The 7,617-nt window shown below is 39.5% G+C and overlaps 2 protein-coding genes across 2 annotated transcripts in view; one reads left to right on the top strand and one right to left on the bottom strand.

Annotated features, from left to right (window-relative positions):
- cdc42ep3 (CDC42 effector protein (Rho GTPase binding) 3) overlaps positions 1-6,184 on the bottom strand; it is an 11,818-nt gene extending 5,634 nt beyond the window's left edge. The window contains exon 1 of the mRNA XM_067421059.1: positions 5,695-6,184. The gene's annotated coding sequence lies outside the window, so the exon portion shown is untranslated. The remainder of the gene's footprint in view (positions 1-5,694) is intronic.
- Positions 1-7,617, top strand: part of LOC137044753 (regulator of microtubule dynamics protein 2) — a 170,938-nt gene that overhangs the window by 22,949 nt on the left and 140,372 nt on the right. The window lies entirely within an intron of this gene.

Raw genomic sequence — 7,617 nt, 5'->3', positions numbered from 1 at the left:
GTAAGTTTACATGTAGTGGCAAAGTTAGTTATATTTAGAAAAGTAGACTTTTGAAATAAAGTGTAACAAATGCATAATATCAAACCAAGTATAGCATCTGTGTCCAAATATGGTTTGAGGCCAAAGTATGTTAAAATACCATGGCATTTCCATCTGATAACAAGGAGCCACCACAGTACTGAAGATGACAGTCTGAATGATGTCACAGCTCAAAGATCCACATCCCCTGAAGATCCCAGTTAAAGACAGACAGGGAGGAGGACATTGTTTACAAAACACTAGAAATTCCATTTCCTGGGAATACACGACTCCCCTGTGGTACCGTCCTAACAAATCACCGCTGATAAACAACAGGAGCAAGATGAAGGTGAGCAGCAGTACAGTCCTTGACAATGATGGAGTCTGTTTTAGTCTGGATGAATGGCATTATTCTGGTAATTTTACAACCTGTGTGTTTTTGTACGTTTTTTACGCATCCCTGAAATATCTGCAAAAAATGAGTGCCAAATGGTCTTCCCTCTATAAATGCTGCATCGTCACAACATCCTCATTAAACCCGTCTCCAATCTTTCTAATAATCTTATGAATATCTTTTTATATGACTTCTGACCTGTAATGTTGCCAGAATCATAATCAGAGTTTGTTTGTCGACCAGAGGAGAACTGGGATTCCGACTGAGTCTGGTTTCTCCTAAGTTTTTTTTTTTTCTCCATTCTGGCCCTGATGGAGTTTGGGTTCCTTGCCACCGTCACCTTTGGCTTTTGGCTTGCTCAGATGGGGATACCTACATTTCAACTGTATTAATGATCTGCCCTGCATTGACACTGTATGACAATTGAAATTGGATAACATCACCGTATTCTCCAGAGCGGCTGTTATTTTCCTGTTAACACCGTGAAGCTGCTTTGAAACATTTGGACTTGTAAAAAGCACTATATGAATAAGGGTGACTTGACTTGGCTTTTTGCACCAGCTCAGAGGTTGCTGTGCGAGTTCACAGGGCTTTAAAAGCATTTTTGGACACTGATGCAGTAAAACACAAATAAACCTCACTGAAGCACTGAACTATTTTTAAATGTGACAAGCATCATCAGGATGACTTGAAGAATGTGTGGCTGCATGACTGTGTCAGTGATAGAGAAAAATGTGTGTGTGTGTGGTCCTGGTAAACCCATCATTATGGGGACAATTTTGGGGGGATTTATAAATCAGATTGTGATGTTTTTTTTTTTTTCTGTGTTTTTTTCCCCTTTTTTTGAATGTCCTGTGATGGATATGTAGAGCACATTTTGTACAGTATAACAAATTTAATGGAATGTCCCCAGTGCGTGCGTGTGTGCGCGCACGTTTGTGTGTGTGTATGTGTGGGCATGTTTTTGTGACATATGAGGACACAAATGTGTATAATGACATGGGTATGACAGGTATTACAAGGAGAGGGTGAAATATGAGGACATTGGCCATGCCCCCACTTTTCAAAATGCTTATAAATCATACAGGACTTTATAAGTTGAAAGGTTATAAGAAGAGTTTTTTTTTAGAAAGTAAAAATGCAGAATGTTTCCTGTGATGGGTAGGTTTAGGAGTAGGGTCAGTGTAAGGGGATAGAAAATACGGTTTGTACAGTATAAAAAACATTACACCTATGGAATGTCCCCATACTGTAAAAAAAAAAGGCAAATTTTGAACTTTTGCAGTACAATCGACTTGGATGTTTAAGTTATTTCAACTTAAATTATGTTAAACTGACTTAAAAAATGTGTTACATCTTGTATAACTAATAAAAACAAGTTTAACATTTCTTAACTTATTTTGATGAGTTAAAACAATGTAAAAACATATGTTGTCATAACTTATTGAACATATAATTTTTTGCAGTGGTCACAAAAACAAACGTGTGTTTGTGTGTGTATGTGTATGTGTGTGTGTGTGTGTGTGTGTGTGTGTGTAGCTGTGATTGTCCCCAGATATGTCTTCTTTTTGCTATTTTCTGGTATGCTTTGTACAAACCATGTCCAGTAACCTGTTCTATGCACTTGAAAAAAATAAAATAAATTATCTATTAAAAGTGGTAAAAACACAAAAGTTAGCAAAAGTTAAACAATATTTAAAATAAAATATAAAAAAGGCAAAATATCAACACACACTTTAATAAAATAAAAAATAATGCTAATACTAAAATACAACAGAATCAGACCCATTTGACTTTAATCTTGAGTGTTGTTGCAGATGTGCTTGTTTGATTGCACTCATGAAAAAGTTCACATGAGGCCTTCTGTCACGGCATGATCAAAGCAAGCAGGTGTGTGAACCCCTGGACCCGGTGAAATAAATCTCAAAGGGAAGCCTAAATAATGCTTATGTTAGGTTAAGGGGTTAGGGTTAAAGCTATGGTTAGTCTTCAACTTAAACCCCAGCAGGTGTGAGATGTTTTTGAACAAACTGTACAATGCCATGACTTGTTAAACAATAACAAACAATGCCATTCAGTGCAACAATCTACCACGCTGAGGTTTAGAAGTTAAGCAGCTGCCTCTCACACCCTCTTGATATGGATTTATCTCAGGGCCATATCCTGCCTTCATTTTAGATCTGGAATGAGTCCAGGGGCAAATGTTGCACTTCCAAGTGCCCTGACGCCCATGCTGAGATGGATCTGTCTACCCCCTTCCCTGGGGGGACGAGTCATCACACACCCCTCAGAAGTGCATGTCAGCAGGTCGGCAGCGTGCCTCCCATCTGACAGACTGAATGAGCCGAAAGCTGAGCTTCATTCAAAAGAGGAACAAAATGGGAACACACTGAGACAGAAATTATGGTATATTAATGGGGATATTCCACACAAAAATGAAAATGTAGTCATCATTTACTCAGCCTCATTTCTTCTGCAAAGCACAAAATATGTTTTGAAGAACATTGAAAACAAACATTGGAAGTCAGCTGACTTACACTGAATGAAAAAACTAAATCCTAAAAAAATATTTTATTTTATTTTCCACAGAAGAACGAAAGTCATAGAGTTTTGGAGCAACATGAAGGTGAGGAAATAATGACATAATATGCTTTTTTTGTGTGGACTGTCCCGCAAGACTGAACTAAATGGAATTAATGAGACTGAATAAGAAAACAAATGAGACGGAAAGTTTCTAAATGTTCTAGAATAGAGTCAGAAGACTGAATGTCATTAAAAAGACCAGACTGAGATTGAACTATATAACTAGAATAATGTATAGAACAATGTGAAGTAGAATAAATGAGACTGAATATAGAAAGCCGTACAGTTTTGCAGTGACAGAAGGTGAGTTCACGTCATGTCGTGATTACCATAATGATTCTAAACTGTAAAAGGCCTTCACATACTTGTAAAAGGCCGTCACATACAAATGTGTAGGAAGTGGCGATGTCACTTCATGGATTAGACCATTTGTGCCATACCAGGTTCAAGTGGAAACACAACTTGAACAATTCCTTACCATTCTAAGAACTGTTCGGCTCAACGGTGGAAAAGCAGCTATAGTGTCGGCCCAGATTCGGGCCACATCTGGTCCATGTGGATTCAACCAGATGTGGGCCAGATCTGGGCCGACGCTTTGGTGCTGTCTGGGTGACTATCTCTTTATGACTTAACTAGGTGGAATTAATGAGACTGAATAAGAATGTCACTGAACTAAAAGAAGTTATAGACTGAATGTTATTGAACAAGCCAGGCTGACACTAAACTTGGCAGAATAAAGGAGACAGAATATGACAAAATATGAGAAAATACGACTTAGTATAACAGATTATGCAGATCAATTAGACTGAGATGAGACAACATGATACTGAATGAAACAAAATAACAGAATGAGACAGAAAGGCCGTATTTACTTGTTTTGGTAGATCGGATCACTAGTGGACCTTTAGGGGTACAACAACTTGTCACTGGGTAAGTACACTTAAAAGCATATATTTGTACCTTTTAGTACCACAGAAAGGTTAGTAGATAAGTATTTGTACTTTAAGGTGCTAATATGCACCTTTTAGAAGTAAAAAAGACAAATGTACAAAGATGTCCTTTTTAAGGGTACAGTGGCAAGCTGTTGTACAATTTTGACACCCTTTTTTCAGTGTGATGAATACAATGCTAACATATTTTGAGCTTGTCCATTTTTGTCCGCCTACTCTCAGCCTACGGACCTTATAATATATAAACGTTATGGGAAGCGCACTAGCCACAGGATTTAAACTTTGTCAGCTGAAGTTCAGTTTAAAGACAAAAAAACGTGCCAAGCACAATATTCTCTCACCAGCTCTAATTTCTGCTTTCTGTATTTTTTCCCGGGTGTGTTCATGTGTATATTGCGCACACTTATTCGGTCCATTAGATCGAAATAAAACATACTTTTACCCTCCCTTAAAGACAGAAGTGAACGCTTGAAAGTGGACAGAACAGAGACGGATTTAAACACCAAGTGTAAACGGGTATGTGTCTGCCTCGTCTGCTTGTGATTGACCAAAACGCATCTTAAAACCAGGTGTAAACAGGACCAAAAAGACCCAAATGGGGTGCGAGGTGATAGCAGGAGTCTGAAGACGGATCCTATTGCATGCTGCTGGCACTCAGGAAATAACTCACGTGTGAGTATGTGGGTCACATTATTATTAGAGCAAGTGTGAGCAGTAATCTAAACAAGTGCAATGATGACATTCCCACTGTAGACAGAGATGTGTTAAGACTCTCTTGAGCCCCGCAACTGCGCCACTTTTAATCCGAGCCATTTTAGCTATAGCCTTTTTTGGCTGAAACCCGACCACCCGTCTAAGAAGTTGCTGCTGCAGATCATGATGTTGTATAAAGCACATCTGCATCATTTGGATGTTTTTGGCTGTTCTTAATAGATGTGCAATCTCCCACAGCATGTCATGCCTTCATCTGAGCTGGTCGAGCTCTCCTCTCTTGGGTGGTGCGGGTATTTCCTCCACTCTTGGGTGTTTCAGGCCTAAGCTTTCAATCTTTCAAATTCCTCCGACCACAAACGACCCTTCCTTTTGGACAATGTTCTAAATGATTAAAGACAAATACCGCACTCTGCCCAATTTGAGGTTTCTAGTGTGTTACATAAAGCAACCCTTAATTACACTCTGGGATCTGTGCTGCTTTTAGAGGAGCCGGGGTGGAGCGACCTCTCTTTCTACTCAATTTCATGCTTTTTACACTCTGCTATCCATCTCCAGTGCTTCTGTTCTCAAGCTGCTATTGTCTTTGGCTTTGTGCATGCAGGAGTCAAGTTGGCTTTCCAATTTCTGTTGGACGGAGGAATGTATCAGAGGAATTTCAGAAGCTCTCTTCTGGTCAAACAGTTGAGTATGTGCTTGAAGAACAGAGAAGAGCCAGGTGTCGGGTTGCTTTGCTCTTCTCAGCCCTTGTTTTGTGGTGTGTAGAAATTTGCTCAACATATTCTGCAGCACCAAACCTCACGTGTCGCAATGACAGCCATGCGAACGATTGGAAAGAGGTTTCACAAGCCTAACTAGCAAATAACATCCACATGCTCCATGAGTACAACAATTTCTCGCTCTTATGTCATCTATCAGAGGTTGTGCTCAAGAAACATACCCGTAAGAAACCACTCTACGACATCTGCATGTAATCAAAATAATAATTTGTTATCAAGGGACATACACCTGCAAAAATCCAGCAGTATCTGTTTTTACCTGCTCATGTGTCTGTGCAGATTAATGTCCCAGTTTTCTCCGCTCTGTTTCCCGTCCTAGAGGTGCCTTGACCCAAACTGTTAGTCAGCTTCTGGGTGGTGCAGCGTGTTGCAGCTTTCGTCTTCTCTCTCTTTCACTCTCTCTCTCTTTGCCCTTGAGGGTTTACTTCTCGCAGGCTGGACGTCTGCTGGACAGCTGTTTCAGAATTCCTCCTCTGAAGCAGTTCGGCGTGTCTCCGCTATGCTTTGCTCCTCCTTCCTCCGCCTGCAGCACCTGTCCCTGCCTGTCTGCGCACAGCGCTGTTGAAATCCAATTCTCTCGTCCTCTGTGGTGTCGACCCGCCGGAGCTGCGGCAGTATTTCCTGGAGATACAGACAGCGCTCAGTCATGGGAGGAGGAAAATGAAGAGTGTCTCTCCCACTGTGCTTCCCAGCTGCTGAACGTCAAAAGTCCTTCCCTTCCCAAACAGAGTGGAAGAAATACAACTCCCCTCTCGCTCTTGTTCATCTCCTTACTCCCCACCTCCCTTCTCGTGCTTTTTCTCACACGTTTATTTTTTCGGTCTCAGTTCTCCACTCTTTTACCTTCTCTGATTCCTTTTCTATTCTCTCATTCTGCATTTTATTTCTGCTGACTTAAGCATCTCTACCTCATTTGTTTGCTCAGCATTTGCTGACACCGTTACATCTGAGAGATAACAATGCAATCTTGCTTGACGATGGATGTATGTGTAGACAGACAGACAGACAGACAGACAGACAGACATAAATCAATACTGATTACTCAAAGAGAAACGCTGTTTCTTTTTGCAGCTGCACTGTAAACCTCTGTAGAGCTTCTTGTCACTTCATCCTCAACCTAAAATAGGTTTCCTTGGCAACATACAGTACAGTGCTCTGCAGTGAGCTCACGTTTGACAGGGATTAGGAGGGGGTGCAGGGAGTTTATCCTACCGCTGTGTGCGTGTGTGTGTGTGTGTGTGTGTGTGAAACAGAGTGTAAGAGAGAGAATGAGCTCTGTTACAGAAGCTATTTATAGTGAGCTTCCTATACCTAGACAGCATTTTAAGGTTCCTAAAAATAAGAGATGTCAATATGGGCAACCTATAAGGGAACATCACATGTATGCTTTAAAGGCATCCTAATAATAATCGGGATAAATAAAGGATTAGGATATAAAGATATAAAATAATAATAATAATAATTTCAAGATGGCGGATAAAGCAGGAATTGCTAAATGTACCTAATAAAATTCCCCCAAAATAATTGAATAAAACCATTAATAAAATTCACAATAATGTAGTCAAAACTGTATAATAATATCATCTAATATTTCGCCCTATATGTGTTTGTGCTCTGAGTTTTTATGCGTATTAGAGTATCACAACGTTAGCAACATGCTCACGTCAAACTGAAATTAATTTATAGTCAAGCGTGCTTTGCGGACAAGAGCTATTTGTGTGGTTCACAGAATAGCTGGCTATATAGAGCTGCTTTCCAAATCAGTATCTTGTTTAAATGCTGCCTTAAAAGGAAGCCGGCTATAGGGAGTAGGCAGCAATGTAGCTCACTTCATTTCATCTTATTTTCCATTTAAAATATCCAAAAATTAAAACCAGTTATTTCTTTTTTTTTTCTTTTTTTCATTTGTGTTAAGTATAAACAATTTAAAATCACTTAAAGGGACAGTTCACCCAAACATTTTAGAAAATTTCAGACAAACGCAATCAGAGTTATATTAAAAAATATATATTGCTCTTCTAAGCATTATAATGGTAGTGAATGGCAGTCCTGATTTTAAAGTCCAAAAAAGTGCTTCTTGCAGTTATAATAGGGCCGGGCAACTAACTCAAGCTCCTCTTCTCCTATATCAAAATCCTCCAACATTTATCTTTAAAAAAAATTAGTTTTACACTTCTAATTC

Source organism: Pseudorasbora parva, chromosome 17, assembly GCF_024679245.1.
Source record: "Pseudorasbora parva isolate DD20220531a chromosome 17, ASM2467924v1, whole genome shotgun sequence".
Classification (NCBI taxonomy): Eukaryota; Metazoa; Chordata; class Actinopteri; order Cypriniformes; family Gobionidae; genus Pseudorasbora; species Pseudorasbora parva.
This window is presented reverse-complemented; position numbering and strand designations above follow the sequence as displayed.